Source organism: Phoca vitulina, unplaced genomic scaffold (assembly GCF_004348235.1).
Source record: "Phoca vitulina isolate PV1807 unplaced genomic scaffold, GSC_HSeal_1.0 scaffold41, whole genome shotgun sequence".
Classification (NCBI taxonomy): domain Eukaryota; kingdom Metazoa; phylum Chordata; class Mammalia; order Carnivora; family Phocidae; genus Phoca; species Phoca vitulina.
In genome coordinates, this window is record NW_022589744.1 from 14,445,940 (window position 1) to 14,461,870 (window position 15,931).

General features: G+C 57.3%; 1 protein-coding gene across 2 annotated transcripts in view; it reads right to left on the reverse strand.

Annotated features, from left to right (window-relative positions):
* The window catches only part of RBFOX3 (RNA binding fox-1 homolog 3), a 413,554-nt gene extending 398,179 nt beyond the window's left edge, over positions 1–15,375 (reverse strand). For both annotated transcript variants that reach the window (XM_032429503.1, XM_032429501.1), the window contains exon 1: positions 15,252–15,375. The gene's annotated coding sequence lies outside the window, so the exon portion shown is untranslated. The remainder of the gene's footprint in view (positions 1–15,251) is intronic.
* Between the last annotated feature and the right edge of the window lie 556 nt (positions 15,376–15,931).

Below are 15,931 nucleotides of genomic sequence, written 5' to 3' on the forward strand. Positions count from 1 at the left end.
CAGGCTGCTCCGGTCCTGAGGGCCAGCAGAGGAAACAGAAGAACAGCACCAGCAGGCTCTAGGACAGAAACCAAGCCCACTCAGAGGAGAGGCACACAGGCGGGTCTGGACACCTGGGAACCCGTCCATCAAACTATCCCTCCTCCTGGCCTCACCCCTTCCTGAGAGAGCAGGTTTTCAAGGTTTGGGGCTATGGTGGGAGATGCAGCTGAGGATCATGAAGCTGATTTCTACCTGCGTTCTCAGGACAAAAGGACAGCAATGTTTATGAAGCACCTACTATGTGCCAGAGAGGGGAGAGGCTGTGCCCCCTTCCCCCACTGCTTGTCGCTGGAAGTGGAAGGAATCCAAGAGTGCAAGGCTGAGGTGTGCCAGAATGCTCCTAAAACCTGTGAGGGGCTTTCTGAGACTGAGGGTGTGTCCAGGAACAAGGCCTTCATTCTAGAAGGTTCTGCACGTGGAGGGGCCCCGGGGCCCGCCGAAGGACAGAGAATGAAATAAACTGTTGTCTTTCTCAAGATCCCAAGAGGTTCTCTGGAAGCTTCTTTTCCTCGTTGTCAACCAGTCCCTCTCAAAGGCCTGTCCTTTCCCCGCACGTCAACTTGGGGAACCAGTCATTCCTGTGGGGCACCCCAGGACCCCAGACGAGCGCAGCGAACAGAGACCATCCCAGGCCTGTGGCCATGGGGCCCCCGAGCGGTGGGAAGCCTCTCAGCCCCTGCTCCTGTCCCTGAGCCCGTGTGACCCCACAGCGCTCTTCTGGGAGGGCAGTAGGAGCACAGCCAATGGTTTAAATATAAAATTTAAATCAATACGACGTCTAATGTGAGGCACCTTCGCAATCAAAGGTCTTTTTTTAAACTTTGGTGCCAAAGAGCAGCGGTGCCCAGGCCGAGGTGCAGCCTTCCGGGCCCCACGGATGGTGCGGGATGTTCTGCACGGCCCAGGGCACAGGGGCGTGGGCTCCCAGAGCAGCCCCTCCAGCCACACAGGGGCCTACCCCCCTAACTGAGCCTCCCACCCCGGAGCCCCAGCCCCTCACCCAGCAAGAGCGTGGACAAGACAAGGTCAGGGCATGTGCATATATTCACGTTACACAGACTGTTCACCATCGCTGTCATGACAGATGGTGGATACACCCTTCCATGCGTCTAAAGCATCAGCACAAAACCCGCCGTCTACTCAGACCATCCCCTTCTGCAGGGGCTTCTTAGCAGTGGGCGGCCTGGGAGAGGCAGGCGTGCCCACCGTGTGGCGGGGAGGGTGACGCTGGGCGGGATGGGCTGGCACGCCCCTCCGTGCCGGCCGCCAAGTCACACGGGGTCCTCATGGGTTCCAACAACCCTCCTAGGGGGAGCAAGGTGGCAGCCCTTGGCCCGTGGACAACAGATTCTTGGATTCCGCAAAATATAATTGTGAAGACCAATCTGCCAGCACAGAAATATGCAGCATATTCACAAGCTAAATATAAATAATATTGATTCGTCTGCCATCTTGAATTATCCATGTCACTTCTGTTTTCCATTAGCATCAATAATCACGAGCTGACACCCCTGTGGATGGCAACATTGCCCTCCAAAGGACACAGCCAGCCCCAGGGTCATGCACCTAGAGGAGTGATGGGCTGCCTTCCAGAACAGCCTGCCACCTTCTAGAACAGTCCAGCACCTTCCTAGGAATTTTCCCTCCCCTACATCCACTCCTCACTCCAAGCCCAGCAAAGAGGAGCAGCTCGAAGGCACATCTGAGAACCCCCCTTCTAGAGGCACTCTGTTCTCTTTGGCAGCCGACCCTGGTTCCAGGGAGGAAGGGGCACGCAGTCCAAGGTTCGCTCCCCACTGCAGGGAAGGAAGCTGATATGGCTGGATGCACAGCCCAACCAAACCCGCAGGGCACCGCCTCACTCTTGCCAACCGCAGGGCCAGAACCAGGGCCCATTTCCTCTCCAGGCCAGGAACCTCAGTAGCTTTCCTACAGATCAGTAGGGCCCTCCGGCAGCAGCCCCCACCCCCACCCCCAGCCCCAGGGCACACAGTGTGCCCACAGCACGGCCGGAAGGCGGCCCAGGCCTCCTGCATGCCCTCCCACACCAGCGAGACTCCGCGCGGCTGTTAGCAACAGAAAGAATGGGGCGCAGAAACGCACACGGGCCGCTCGCCAGCCGGCCCAGCCAGGATGCAGGGCTCACAGGGCACACGGCCCACCCCACCCAGCTGTCAGAACGCCCACAAATACTGATTGAGAACCTACCGTGAGTAGATAACCATCCTGTGCGCTTTGCGGAAAACAGGGTCCCTGCCTTCGAAGCATTTACGATCTAATGTGGGAGACAGATGTGCAAACACCTACTGGGATCTGTCATTTCTCATTCTTCTTCATCAGTGCCAATTACAACTCCCAGAGAAGTGCCATGAAGACAGGGACAGAGGGAGCCATGAGGAGCAGCTCTGAGGATGGCTCTTCGTGTCCTCTGTGTGAAAGTATGAGAGCATTCCACATGCCCAGCCACCTTGGACACAGCCACAGAGGTAGCTCTGACCCCGGCTCGTGGAAGAATCCAGAAGCTCCCCATCTGCCTTCACCGTCTACCTGACCAGCCAAGCAGCTCCTAGGATTCTCCAGGAGAAATGGGGGTCACCCCTGGCCTCAGCACCCCACTGCCAGCCATGTGTATGTAAGCACTTCATGAAGAGACCCCAGGGCTCCTGGACTCACTCAGCCCCCTTAAACCAGGGCTCATGGCAGTCAGACTGCCTCTCATCCGTGGAAGAGCAAGCCTGGCACAAAGTGGGGGATCGGCTTCCGTGAGAGGCCACGCCAGCCCAGCCATGCCCAAGGGGCTCAGGCTGCCAGTGGCGTGAGCAAGGACCACCGTGCAAGGGGAGAGAGGCGTGGCCCTCCCGGGCAGCTGCACAGCATTTTCTGCTCTCTGCCGGACTGAAGGGAAGGAAACTGGAGACCTGGCTGAAAACAAGCCCTCTGAGGTCCCCGGTGCTGACCCTGAGCTGTGCGGTCATCTGTCACCACGGCCCCCAACACCCAGAATTTACTGCCCAATGTCAGCCCCTGCATCCACTACTGATTGCTGAGTGCCCCCACACGACCCCCGCTGCCTCTTGCCCTCCTGGGAGAACACGCCAGCAGGAGCAGATGCCCCACAAGTCGCCGGGGCCTCAGGGCCCCCGACACACAGTAGCTGGCCATTCTCTCCGTCCCATGGGGGAAGAGCATCCAGACCCCACAGTGCACGGCGTCAGGGTGAACAGCTCACCCACAGCCCGGTCCCTTCCCTTTTTTGCTGGTGTTTTGGACACACAAGCTGAGCCGGCAGATAGCAGGATGGGGCCTCTATCCATTGTGAGGGCCCTGTTCTCGCAGGGGTAGACGGGAGTCTGGCCAGAGGAATCTGGGTCTGGCTTCTTTCTCCCACCCTGATCCACCCTCTTCCCACCTTCCCTATTGGTTCTCCAAAAAAATCCCCTGCAGAAATTCACCATCCAACAGCATGGTCTGGGCTTGTGTTAGGCAGGCAACAGGTGCCGGATGCTTGGGGTTTTGGCTGCCCTTACACGCATGGCCAGGCACACGTGTGTGCTCCCCAAAGGAACCAGAGCCTGTGCAGGGGCTGAAGCACACGTGTGTGTGCACACGCACACACACACACACACACACACACACACACACAGTCCTCGCTGTTAAGGACCTAGAATGATGTATTCTCTGTTCTCCTAGCTATAATTATTTTAGCGTGGGAGACAAATTCTGTCTCCAGTCGCTCAGAAGCACTACATTAGAATATCACATTCTGTGGTCTTGGAAAATCTCTATAGTATCCCAGCCCCTTCCCTCCCTCCATACTGGGGCACAAACAGGCTCTTCAGATGGGTGAACACACCACCAGGCCCAGCACAGAGGGTTTAATGCCTGCTCCAAGCCGATCTACTTAGAGACCTGGGAACCACGCATGCAGGTAACCATGGCAACTTTGGGGAAGTTAAAAAAAAAAATAAGTTTGTGAGCTGTTGGTTGTTATTTGGTGCTTGGGTGGGTTGGGTTCTCTCCTTCTTCTTTAAGATAACAAGGTCCCTGAATAACACTTTTCTGAGTGTTTTGGGTAAGCGTCCAAGGCAGCAGCTGCCTCCAGACGTTTAATTACCTTGTGAGGGGGAAAGCACGTGTCACGTCTGAGCACCACTGTCACAAGTCTGGGTTCTGTCCTCGGGGCGGGGTGTTCTCCACGGGGTGACCTTGAGCCAGCACGCCTCCCATGTGGGTCCAGTGGCCCGCTCAGCACCTGCCCCCTCCCCAAAAGTCTGGAGACTAGCAATCCAGTTCCCTCGGGTCCCACTCAGGTTTCAGGACACCTCTCACACATCTTCCAAAGTGGGGAGACCCCCTGCCAGAGCCCAGTCCCCACACACAATCACCCGCACACACACACACGCATGCACAGAGGGCCAGCATGCCTGTGCGTGACCTCCATTCCCCCACAAAACCCCATCCCTGCCCACACTCAGAGATGCCAGGGACCCTCAAAGGGCCCCGTTGCCTCTGTGGGAGCACTACTCCGGGCACCGGCCCTTCCCGAAGAAGCCAAGCAGGCTCTCGATGCCAGGGACGGCCTCACGTGTGGATGGGGCGTGCACACCCGCACGCACACCTCCCCTGGTGCAGCGGCCCGCTCGCGGGCCTGTGCCAGCACGGTAAGTCACGGCGGGAGGCAGCGCGCCCCACCAGGCGCGCTGCCTTGACTGTGTGCAGAGCACCTCCGCGCGGAACAATGCCGGAGCCCCGCCCACGGCACTGGCTGTAGCTTGCGCGTTGTTTATTACACACGGAAGACGGGCGCGCTGGAGAGCTCTTGACGGCCACTGCGAGGCTCCGCGCCCCAGCTGTGGTGCCAACGGGCTGGGCACACGGCTGTGAAGAAAGGAATGATTTTTTTAAAGGCAGAAAAGTCCTAAATGGCCCTTTGAGCGTTTCTGTGCACATAATTGTAGTATCCAAGTTAATGAAAGGCCTGGCGTGCTGGCTGGCTGAATACCCACTAATGCCACAGCCCGCGCCTCACGTGGAGCGGCTCCAGCACCGTCACGGAGATCAGACCCCAGTGGGCAGGTGGGAGAGGGCGGGCAGGGAGGTGGGGAAAGCAGGAAATACAGAGCGTTTCTAGGAACGACAGGACTCCCACGCGGGATCATATCATCAATTAGCCAGTAGGAGGGCCGAGCAGCCCTTGGCATCTCATTTCCACAAAGACAAAGTTTCCTTGAGGAAACTGCCAGAGTCTTGAAGGCGCTGAAATAAGACAACAGAACAAACGAAGAACGACGGCTGCAGGGCTTGGCTGGTGCCCAGACACAGGTGGGACCCGCCAGGGCCCAAGAGGTGAGCACATACAATGCACACGTGTGCACACACACCCACATCCATACACACGTGTGCCACGCATGTGCACACACATGCACCCACATCCATACACGCTTGTGCCATGCATGTGCACCCACCTCCATACACACACACGTGTGCCACATGCGTGTCCACATACACTCTACTGTCAAATTGGGGTCCACTATTCTGACCCACAAACATTCTAGTCTGTGGCTCTGGCAGGTGCCAGGTGCTAAGGAGACAAACACCCTGCATATGCATTATCCAGAATTTGCCCCTAAGGCCAAAAGCACATCCCCCATATGCGAGGAGAACCCTGGGGTCTTCAGGCCCCAATTCCTTTGGTGCTCAGGGTATGTCAGATCCTCAACAGTCCATCCTGAAGCCTTCAAACCTACACCCAAGGGGGGGTCCCACCATCAAGGCCCCGGGAAGCAGCCCAGTTCAGCCAGCTAAGTGGAGGTGACTGATTTATTCTGACCATCCTGACTCTTAACGACACCGCTCTCCTCCAGCCGTGCATGGCTTTAATTGTCCATCCAGCAGGGCAGGGAGGAACCGTAAATCTTTCCTCACGGCTGCTCTGAGCTCAGCGCTGCTTGACCTGCCATTGCCAGACCCTCGCCTGCATCCCGCTAGAGAAGTCTGCTGGCTTTGAAGGTGAAGGGGGGGAACCGGGAAGGGGGGGCAGGAGAAAGAGAAAGAGGCTATGGGGTCAGGGAGGGGAAGAGAGGGATGGGCAGGAGAGCACATGTGGCCGCGTGGTCTGGCTGTTAATGGGGGCGGGGCACTGCAGAAGACTCACCACTGCAGCCTCGAGGTGCAATGTGCATGCGGGTGCCCCGGGCCTCGCCCTCCGGCCCTAGCTCTAGAGCAGCCTGACTCTGATCACGTGGGGCCAGACCCTGGGGAAGTCTCAGCATTCCCTCGCCTTGCTGGAAAACAGCACAGCCCCGAAAGGAACCCACTGGGGAGGAAATAGTATTTCTCCATCCCATCCGCACTATGTGTGCACCTGAAGGCCAGCTGGGGGGACGGGGGCCTCCCTATAAGAGATGGGGACAGGCCACAAGTGCAGAGCCCTAGACATGGTACGGGGAAAGAAGGCCCGGCCTCAGGCCCCAAAGCACACCTCCTTCCCTTCCAGCAGACTTAATTTTTCTGTAATGTTGGTGTATATTAATGCATTTCGAGGTACCGCTCATCACAGTTATGATTATTACCTAAAGACTTCCTTTATAGCCCTGATTTCTAGTGCTCATTACTTTCTGAAAAATTATCCTCGGGGGCCAAAATTTTCTAAGTCTGGTCTTATGAGTTTTCTTCTTAGGATCTGAACAAAACATTGTGTCTATGATGGGGGCGGGGGGGCTCTTCCTTATTTGGTCTCTGTGGTGACACACAGCCAAGAAAGAATAACATGATAACCTGGGGTGGGGAGGGCAGAGACCATGTGCTATGTTTTCAACATGTAAACACAGACACCATTACTAATGACCTGGTTTCAGTCTTACCCATTTGTTCTGTACAGACACTTATACTTTTAAGATGATATTTCAACCTAAGTCGGTGGGAAGCACCTATGCATTTAGCATGGACACGTCAGGAAAGCAAATGCTCATCATTGCAATATCACCAATGCACATAAAGAGTCACACATGTATCTTCCAACTCAAGGGCAAACTTGCAGAGAGATCCCAGGCATGGCCAGGGGATGCTGGAAGAGTCAAAAGAAGAAGGATTCTATGTGCGTTCTTCTTAATTGTCCTAGGAGAGGTCTGCAGTGAGAAAGAAAAATGTACTCACTGGTAGTCATGCCAGAAAGTTGTCTCAGACCCCGGCAGAGGGGCTTTCGTGGTGAGGACAAGGGGAACGGGCTCCCCAGCAAACAAAGGTCATCATCCAGGTTCTGTCTCCCTCCCTTCAGCCAGCAAGCTGACTTGCAGCATAACACTCGACATGGCGTGGGTTGTCCATGAGCGCTGCTTATAATATTACACCACTGAAAATAATAATTCTCACCTTAGATTTCCCCAGCTCTTCTCTTTTCAGCTAAGATTCCAAAACACTTGACTAATGTACCCATGGATGGCACCCCTACGAGGCAGGCAGCGAGCACTATCAAGTCCATTATGAGCAGCTCAGGGAGCGCAGCAGGGAAGTTGGTGAGCCACAGCTCCATACCCGGTCTACAAGAAGCCTGTGTAAGCAGCCCCTTGGGCCCTGGTTCCACCTCACCTGTCCCTACAGTGGAGGCCCCAGCCATGCCTAATGGCACCACTGTGGTCCTTTCAATGAGGAAGAGTCAATATTCCAGAAAGATGCACACGCTTTGTTTATTGCTAATGGTTTTTGCAAGACCATGTTTTGCAAAACACTCATCTCCCTACTGAAGGCAGGGAGGGACAGAATGGTTTATCACTCATCTCCCTACTGAAGGCAGAGGTGGGACAGAATCTTTCTGTCTAAGAGTGTTATGGGGACGATCCACAGGTTCAGAGGAGTCTGGGATGGGTGGTGGCAGGGGTGGGGTCAAGATTCTTTTTCCTTGGGGCGCCTGGGTGGCTCAGTCGTTAAGTGTCTGCCTTCAGCTCAGGTCATGATCCCGGGGTCCTGGGATCGAGCCCCGCATCGGGCTCCCTGCTCCGCGGGGAGCCTGCTTCTCCCTCTCCCACTTCCCTCCGCTTGTGTTCCCTCTCTCACTGTGTCTCTCTCTGTCAAATAAATAAATAAAATCTTTAAAAAAAAAAAAAAAAAAAAAGATTCTTTTTCCTTTCACCGCCACTCATGGAAAACCCAGCTGCCAATGACCTAGGGCCCCCAATTCTTAGAATCCAAGGCCACTCCTGCAAAAGCAAAAGCCCAGTTGCAGCACCCTCCAACTGTCGTTCTTGAGATTGCCGCCCCTCCAGGGAGTAGAAGCATGAGAACAGACAGGCGGCCCATTGAGGCAACACAGCATGAGCAGGCAAGAGCCCCCCACTCTCCCAGTGCCCTGGTGGGGGTGATCCCTGGGTCCACAGCCCCATAGCCAGGACTTGACTCGTGTCCCTCTCCCTGGCCTGTTCATGAGAACATGGGCCACCAGGCTGCTCCTGGGGGCGCCTCCTGGCCACCCAAATAAGAAATGCTATAGAGAGATGCTCAGACTCCTTTCCATCTTGGCACCTGGAACCATTGGAAACTATGTCATCTCCTTATGGCCACAGGAGACAGTGCAACATCCGTGACCTTAACTCGGACAAGATGCGCATTCCTCTGGCAGGTGGGTGGCCCCAGAGAAGGCCGGCACTCCCCACCAGCTGCTGTGTGCCTACTAAGTGCCGGCTCCTTGAAAGCGGCTGCCTCCCTACTGCCCAGCTGAGTAAATGGGTTTGCGAGCTCACACCAGTCCCAGGGTGGGGAAGTCCGCATTCCCGCCCCCAACCCCAGCATGGGCAGGCGCTCGCCTCTTCTGTGCATGGCACTGACCAGCAACGCTGCTACCCCAATGGGCCTGAGGTCTCCAGCAAGGTAATGAATCGACAGCTTCGTTCAGAAGTTGCGTAGCATTTAAATGTGTATCTAAGTGGGTGTGTCCTGGGGGTGAAGGGTGGTTCTTCTACCATCAGCCCGCGGGAGGAGCACCAGTGCCGCGTAATCTCAGGGAACCCCTGTTAACAAGGAGACTAACCGAGGATTCAGACTAGACCCCCAGGAGAGGCAAGGCTGGGAGGATGAGTCAGCAAGCGCTGGGGGAGCCTGACAGGAGCCAGAACACAACGCTTTCTGACTTGCCTTTTTCTCCTTGGGTCCCGAGGTAACGGGATGCAGGGACACGGGGAGTGTGCGGCCATCCCGTGGGAACTACTGGAAAATCATCTTCACACCTCCTGCTGAAAACAGGAGGCTGCAGAATCCCTCTTGCTTCTGCCAACAGGAAAGAAAAAAAGTGTGGGGCAGGGGAGAAGTCACCAGCACGAGCTTGAGTTTTAAGGTGCCCAGCAGCTCCTATGTACAGACCCGGGAGCATCAGCCTGTACCCAATCCTTGGAAGAAAAGTTCCAGAAGATCTTGGAGTTATTTTCTATTTAATCCAGTAGGGAAACCTCTTGTTTATATTCAGTAAGGATTTTAAACTATTCGTTTAGTGAGACATTACTTCCAAATGTACCCAGGTGTTTGCTCCTCTCTAAATGCCCAGGTGTACCCATCCACCTTTTCAATACAAGTAAACTCTACGTCCCTTGGCTTTCACAGGGGTTCCCGTTTTTACACACAGAGGCTTCAGTGCTGAGAGCAGTGTGCTTCTCTGTGCTCTCATTATCCTGGCCTAAAAGAAAACTATCCTGAGACAGGACACCCAGCCTAGGAATCACCAGTCACCTGGGGCCCAAAGACACAAATTGCAGGGGGGTGGGGGAAGGGCCTCGGTCCCAGTGGGCCACCTTTCCCGTCATCATCACCCCTCAGTCTCATTTGGTGTCACAAACCAGGAGACACTGATGAGCAGGGCTACGGTGTTCCACTATTCACAGGTAGAGCTCCAGCTGTGCCCCAGGCTTGGGCAGTACACGGCCCACACAACTGTACTGGAAGCCCTGCAAGAAGGGATCTTTTGGAGGGGGTTGTGTTACTTTTTGCTTATTTGTTTTGGTGGAAGGAGAATTTTGAAGTGAAACCAAGATGTCTCAGAGAAATAAAGGCACATGGATTCTCCTCTCTTATGTACAAAAGATACAAGTTATGATCTTGTCTGGCCCCCCCACAAGAAACCTGATGTAACTGTGCAGAGTCTGGCTGGCAGCAGGTGTCCGTCCCCAAGCAGTTCCCTCACCTGCAAGTGGGACTGTTTTCTAAAAGGGCTAATATAGACATACCTGAGCACCTGCCTCTCCTTCTGGTTCCTCCTGGTTCCCTGGTCCAGTGCTATGCCGGACCAGAAGGGTTGGCTCATTCCCCACAGCATTCAGCAGACACCTGGCGGACACCTGGCTGACACCTGCGCACACAGCACCGATGAGCAGGAGTGAATCTCAGAAGCAGCCCGGCACGGCTAGGTACAGTGCGGTTGCTTCCCCCATGCCCCCGTCCTTCTAGAACCTTGGGAGGAAGATCTCAGTACAGCCACTAACCTATAACAATAAGTGGGTGAAGTTCTGCTAGAAACACACATATTCTCCCTCCTTTTTTTCTGCTGAGACTTTGCTCTGGCTTTAAACATTAAACCTTAAAAAAAAAAAAAAATTTTTTTTTTTTTTTTTACAACAAGAACTGCTTTGTTCTTGATCCTCAGAGAACACCACAGACTCTAAAGACCCCACCCCACAACATGACGTTGATGCTAACAAGTTACAACCCACCTCCCGGGTGGGGTCAGCAGGAACCAGCCCTGAGCTACACAGGAAGAATGGAGACGAGATTCAGAGGAAGATGTCCCTATCACACAGTTGAGCACATCTTTCTGCCCCTAATTTAAAATAAAATTGACAGTCTTTCCTAGGCCCGGAGGCCCCCACTGGCTGGCTGTCCCTCATGGAGGCTGGCCCAGCTCCTGAGGAAGAGCATTCAGTTCTGCTCCACCTAGACTGGCAACACTTTCCAAAATGCAATTTGTATACTCTGAGCTCCCCCCTCCCCTTATTAAGGGAAACACTTACAAACTAAGTAACAGATTGTATGTTCTTTGTTATCTCAAGCCACCTTCCTAAGGCATGATTTGGTGGCAGCTCATGTGTTGGAGAACCTGCTAGAGCAAAGTAATTTACTTAGAGCACTGACATTAAAACATATATCCTATACGCCAAATCAGTCCTTGTCACGAGGTATTTAAGTGAGGATGCTCATCCTTCTGCAGATCCCCCCCCAAAGAACAGACCCCACTGTATACTCAATTATTACCACCATCCAACTGTTAATTGAAAGCTGTCCTCAACTCTCACAGGTAATGCAAGGAGAAAGTCACATATGGAGTGCCGACACCACTCAGAAAGTACAGGGGGAAAAACAAAGATGTGAAGGGGGATGGGGCAGGAGAGACAGACAGACAGACAGTGAGAAGTGGGGGAGATGGAACCAGAATGTTATAAATAAAAGAGACAGTGATGGTTCAGGGAAAAACCTACTTCAGAGGGGTTGGAGAAAATAAGATGTTTCGGTTGCCTGAATGTTTCATGAACCTGTGAAAATAACGTGCTGCTTTTATAAAAGAACGTGGGGAGACATTGCAGCTCATCAAAAAGATGTAGGTGCAAATGGGATGTGTTCATAAAGCCGGTCTGTTGTGCAGAAGGAAAGGCCTGCCTCAGGAGGAGATTTGGGGAAAGGCAGGTGCCCAAGAAGGAGCATCTCTGTTCAAGGGGGGAAAGTTTCAAGATGGTTTTTCCCCTTCACTTGTTTAAGAATAAAAAATTCCTCACCAAATGTCAGCTGTGCGTCAGGTTCCATTTGTCTTTATAACAGAGTATCGAGGAGGAATGTGGCAATAAATAAGCAGAGAGAGACAACTGACCACAGACTACAGATGCACAGACAGCCGGGCCGGAGGAGGGGCTGGACAAGGTGAGCCCCATGCTGCAACCCCGGGAAAATACCATCCCTGTGTGGAGTTGGGCTCACCGAGCCGTCTCCCCCTGCCCAGCTCCTCTACGCCCACCCCCTACCCCGCTGACACTTCTGGGTGGGATAGGAGCTCCCTTCACTTGTACATTCCTTCACTGCTGATTCCACAAGCATGCACCAAATAGCATGCGTGTACAGGAGGAGGTGGGGATAAATCAGCCGCGTGCCTGCCTTTAAGAGCAAGGCGCCTCCAACTTGTCCACATCACAGAATGAAGGAGCTCTGGGCCATGGTTGAAGGGGGGGCCGGGAAGAATTCTGCAAGGGAGAGACAGGCCTGAGCTATACCAGGCTGGCAAGGATCCACGACTGGGGGTACCATTTTTTCCAGCCGCTGCCATGCATGTCTCATACATACCCAGATATCAAAAAGCTCCATAATTTCTCTCCATTTCTCCCACAAGCCATTGGCAATGCTCAAAGTTAAGTGGCAGGAACATCACAGAAGGCCCACTCTGGAATGGCACCGAGGAGTCCTCCCACCGGCCTCCTTCCTAAATCTGCCTCTTCACTGGCCCTGGGCTCCCCTAGCTCTGCGCGCACCTCAGGAGCCCTCCCCTTCCCCCTAGCAGGGTGAGGGCGAGCACCTGCAGCGCCCCCAGCGGCCCCGGTACAATGTCAGAGGCGGGAGGGCAGGAGAGCGGGCAGCGGGCCCCTGGCCCTGTCCTTGGTACTGCCGCCGGGCTGCACGCCCGGGGTGCCCTAGATGGCAGGGGGCCACTCCGGCCTCCACCTTCCCTCCAGCACGGCCTCTGGCCCCTGCGGAAGGGCAGTGAATACACCCAGCTCAGCTGCTGCTCCCGTTGGAGGGCACTGGGCGAGGGGCATTCACAAAGAAGGCCCGACACAGCCAGAGAGGCCAGGCCTGGGGGGCACTTCCTGGATTCCCAGCTTCTCCCCAGCGTCCTGAGACGACCAAGGCCCCAGAGGAGGTGGATGAAGGTCTCTCTAAGCCCCAGGCCCCTGGAGGGTGGATCAGATAAATCATTTAAGTCCTCTTTTTATGGGGGAGGGAATCGCTGTTGGAAATGGGCACCTCATGCCAGAAAACCCCAGCAGCTCGGAGGCAAACAGCCTATATGCCACTGGCAAACCATCCCCCTGGCACACAGCTGCCTCACCAGGCCCAGACTGGCTGGCCTGAGTGCCCCCGTGTCATTCTGCCTCTGCTCCCGAAACCCCCAGGGTTTCCCACCTCGCCCACACCGTCGCCCTTCCTGAAACTCCCAGCAGGGGAACGAGGGGTTAAGCATTGCTTCTAGGAGTGTGCGGGGAGCCCGTGCCCACGCAGGGAGGCCTCTAGTCCCCAGGGAGGGACTGGGGTGGCAGCCTCAGTCCTCAGCGCTGGCTGGTGGAGGCGGGAAGGGAGGGGGTGCACCTTGCTGGTGCTCAGAAGGCACCCCCCACCCCCGATGCTGCCCCAAGAAGCCCCCACGGGGCCCCCCCACCTGCACACATGTCGCTTTCTTCGAGCAGCACTTTCGCTGCAACTTTTCTCCCTCTCCCTCCACAATTTTCGCTCACCTGGAGGGTCTGGTTTTAATTAGTGTAATATCCCCATTAACAACGCAGCCTAATTAAGACATCCGCCCAAATCCACTATGCACGCTTAATGAGCAGGTTCTGCCGTGGTGTTTATACTTTTATTTATTTTTTATTTATATATTTATTTTTTGCAGCCCAGTAAAACAAAAGCTGTCTTCCGACTACAAGACCTCATTACCAGCGACCTGACTCCATTAGCCTGGAACCTGCTTGGTGCTGAGTGCCCTGGGCTCCCGGGTACGCGCCCAGGGCGTCCCTGAGCGAGGAGGGTGTTTCAGCAGGAACTTAGCGACCCTGCTCCTCCGAAGCCCCGACTTCACCTCTAGCTGGGGGGGGGGGGTGCTCGCCTGGGGGATGGATCCCTCAGTCCCCATCCTTCGCCTCCAAAGCTGGCTGTTTCTCCCGCATTCGGAAAAGCGGCCCTGCGGGAGTCCTTTTTAAAAGTGACCATTAAAAAATAAACCTAGTCCCTCCAAAAAGCTGGGAAGCTGTCACGGAGCAGTTTCTCCCCACCCCGGAGGTCCCCGTGCCCGCTGGCGGGGGGCCGGAGTTCCAGACTCCCAACAACACCCCCCACCCCACGTGAGACTCTGGATCCCGGGCCGCTCTGGGACGGACAGGGTCCCAACGTCCCTCCACACCAGGTGCCGCTCCCTCATCCTCACGCGGACTGGGTAAGGGCTCCCAGCAGCGTGGGTACTGCGGGGAGACACGCCGGGGAGGCTCCGCACCTAGGGGAGGATGTGACCTCGGGCCTCGTGCCGCGCCCGGGCCGCCGCGGACGGAGACAGCCCTCCCGAAGGGACGAGCGCCACTGCCTCCCAGGGGCCGCCGGGGCAGAAAGTTTGGGCCAGGGTTGTGCCCGGCCGCCCCGGCTCCAGGTTTCCCAGCCGGGCTGTGTAGCCCCTGGGGGCGACCAAGGCTGGGGAGAAGCAGACTCGGTTCGGACTGGAGCCTCCCTGACGCCGCTCAGAGACTCCGCCGGGAGCGCCCCCAGCCCGCCCCCTGGAGGGCCCAGCGGGCCGCTCGTCACCCACCCCCACCCACCTACCTTGCCTACCCTCGCGCGCGGCGCTGCGGACCCCTCTTTAGGGAGCCGTGAGAGCCCCTTCTTCCCCACAACTCCTTTGGGTCCTCAACTCCTCGCGTGAAGCAGCCTCCCCAAGGACTCGGCCAGGGCTCTCGGGGCCTGGGTGTTGGGAGAGAGGACCACTGCACCCCGCGGGGTCGCTAACCCCTGCTCCCACCCGCGCGGGCTCCGGCCACGGCCCCGGATGCGCCCCGCCGGGCCGGGATCTCCGTGCGCCTCGGCCTCCCCGCGCTGGGGAGTTCCCCGAGCCGGGCATTGTGCCGCCGCCGCCGCCGCCACACAGCGCGCGGGACTCCCCTGCGTCTCCATGGAGCCCGACCCCGGGGCCTTCCCATTCACAAAACGTTCCTCCGGCCTCCGGGTGGGCCACGTGTCCCGACCCCAGCCCGGGAGGGACCAGGGGAGCCCAGACCCTGCGCAGAGACTCCTGACCCCGCGGGCGCCACCCCTCCCCGCGCGCCCTCACCCACGGGATGGTCCCCAGCCGCGCGGTGCAGCCCCGCCTCCCTCTGTGGGGTCTCGAGCGCCCCTCCCCGGGCCGCGCTTCCCCCGCCCCCAGTCCGTGCAACGCGAAGGTAATGACCGCCGCAGGGCGATGCGCGGGCGGCAAGGATCAGGCTACTCACGGGCTCAGCGCTCCCCGCGGCAGGTGACGGGGGCCCGGCGGCCATGCCCCGGCTGCATCCCGACCGCCGAGCAGGCAGCGGCGTCCCGGAGCCGCGCGGGCACCGGCGAGCCGGCGGCGAGGGGCGCGCGGGACCAGGCTCGGGCGGCGGCGGCCGCGTCTCCTCCGACCACGCGAGCGGCTGGGGCCGGGGCCGGGGCCGGGGCCGGGGCGGCTATCCGAGGAGGCTCCGCCGGCTCCGGAGCAGCCCCGCGGCTCGGCGCTCCACACTCGCTCTTCCCTCGCCGCCGCCTCCTCTCTCTGTCTGTCTCTCTCTCTCTCTCTCTCTCTCTCTGTCTTCCCCTCCCTCCCTCCCTCCTCTCTCCCTCTCGCCTCTCTCTCCTCCCCCTTTCGCTCTCTCCCTCTCCCAGGTTCCTCTGGCTCGCTCGGCTGGAGCGAGGAGACAGCGGGAGCACGCGGCGGCGGCGGCGGCGGCGGCTCGGGCGGAGCGCGCAGCGCGCGGCTAGGGAGGGGGCTCCGGCAGCCGCGCGGCCGGGGACAGCGGCGGGGCGGGGAGGCGCGACGCACCCTGGCGGCCCGCAGTGCCAGCCCTGCGGAGCCCCGGCAAGGGAGAAGTGGGCGAGGCGCAGGGGTCCCCAGAGCCCGGAGCTGCCCGGGTCCCCGTGAGCACCGCCCTCCAGC